This window comes from Delphinus delphis, chromosome 5 (assembly GCF_949987515.2).
Source record: "Delphinus delphis chromosome 5, mDelDel1.2, whole genome shotgun sequence".
In the NCBI taxonomy this organism is placed as follows: domain Eukaryota; kingdom Metazoa; phylum Chordata; class Mammalia; order Artiodactyla; family Delphinidae; genus Delphinus; species Delphinus delphis.
In genome coordinates, this window is record NC_082687.1 from 81,067,663 (window position 1) to 81,069,630 (window position 1,968).

Genomic DNA, 1,968 nt, shown 5'->3' on the forward strand with positions numbered 1-1,968 from the left:
AGGGAGAAATATGAACAGAGCTTTAAGTCAATGAATTAGTGGTTACTTGGAGAGGCAAGAGGCTCTTGTTTGATAGAAGAATGATACTGTATCTTCTATTGTATAATTTGTCTAATTGGTGGTTTTGTTTGTATAAAGAAACATTTAATTCTTTCTTTTTTATTATTTGTTTTATTTTTTTGGCCACAGGGCTTATGGGATCTTAGTTCCCTGACCAGGGATCGAACCCGGGCCCTCTGCAGTGAGAGTGCAGAGCCCTAACCACTGGACTGCCAGGGAATTCCCTACATTTATGTTTTTCATCTCTTGTGTGGTAGATTTTGTGAATACGATAATAAATAAGATACTTTACCGTCAAGAGCCAAAAATCTAGAAGAGGCAAGCTAGTGAACAGATTTTCATAATAACAAGGGTTGAATGCCATAAAATCTATGTACAAGATGTGATGAGAGGGCCAAGGAGACGCACCTAACAAAGTCTTGAAAGAAAACACATCAAAAATGCTTTATCTAAGAAGTGTTGCATAAATTAAATGTTAAGAATGAGTTAGCCCTAGAAATAAGAAGAAAAAGTATAGGAGTAAACACTATTTGCGCTCACTAAGAGGTCAAGTTTTCCTTTTCTGACAGGAAAAGGTCCTGTTGAACTTAGACAAAGCCATGTGATTTGTTTGGCCAAGTGAATGTGACCAATGTGAAGGGAAGGTGACACAGTTTTACCGGTGGACAGAGGCAATTAAGGGCCAGTGTGTATTGTTCCATGCTCTCGCCATGATGCAGTGAAACCTAAAGACTCAGTTTGGGATGGAAGCTCCTTAAGGTGGTGAAGCCTCCTGCCTTGAATCTAATGCTACTGATGTTTTAGTGATGTTTTTTAATGCGTCACAGCTTATCCTACCTTGACTGACACATACATGTTTTTTTTTTAAGTGGTAAATAATTCAGAACAAGGAGGTAGTGTGACAAGAAATAACATTAAGATATCAGCAGGGATTAAATTATAAAAGACTTTGTATGCTAATTTTAATTAATTTGGATTTTATCTTGTGACCAGGCACATTCCTGATATAAATGAATCAATGTATTGCTAGCATAAAGCGGAGTTTCACAAACTTGGCACTGTTGGCATTTGGGGCCAGAGAATTCTTTGATGAGGAACTGTCCTATGCACTGAGGATGTTTAGCAACATTCCTGGCTTATACCCACTGAATGATAGTTGTACCTCCTTCCCCAGTTGTGAAAACTAAAAATGTCTCCATATATTGCCAGATGTTCCCCACAGAGCAAAATCACCCTGAGTTGAAATTATTGACATACACGAAAGGGAAATTTGTTGTAAGATAAGTAACATACAATAATTATCATAGCTATGAAAGGTCATTTACATTTTCTAAACAGTGTGCACAATCCTATTTGAGTTTTAGAAAAATGCCTCAAATTATAGCATTGAAAATGGGTTGCAGAGGGGCAATATTCATTGTGGTAATACCTCCTTGTAAGTAAATGGACATCTTTGGTTCCTGAAGAATTCCAAAAGTTCAGCCTTCTCCATGACTGCTCTGGCTTTGTCACCCATACATGTATGACAAAGACATCTTGATAAAAGTTGATTATCCTAGAACTTCAAAACAGTCTAGCACTCTGAATTAAATGGAATATTTTCTGGATATATTATGCATGGTTATACCATAAAAATTTGGACTTTGTTGTATGAATGATCAATGGAGAGAATTGGATAATTGTCTAATACAGTGCCTAGAGCTAGCTGGAAATATAGTACATTCTAATTAACCTTTTGCTGATGTAGCTTGTTGTAATTTAGAATGAGGTTAAGAACTATGGATCTGGGTATTAATCTTACCTCGAGTATACTGCCTTCATGGTTTGTATCAAGATTCTTTACCTTATGGGCTTCCCTGGTGGCACAGTGGTTGAGAGTCCGCCTGCCGATGCAGGGGACACGGGTTC

The 1,968-nt window shown here is 37.5% G+C and overlaps 1 non-coding gene across 1 annotated transcript; it reads right to left on the reverse strand.

The window, feature by feature from the left end:
- Positions 1–206: 206 nt before the first annotated feature.
- On the reverse strand, positions 207–279 carry TRNAE-CUC (transfer RNA glutamic acid (anticodon CUC)). Its single transcript has one exon. It is a non-coding gene; the product is annotated as a tRNA-Glu (tRNA).
- Positions 280–1,968: the final 1,689 nt, after the last annotated feature.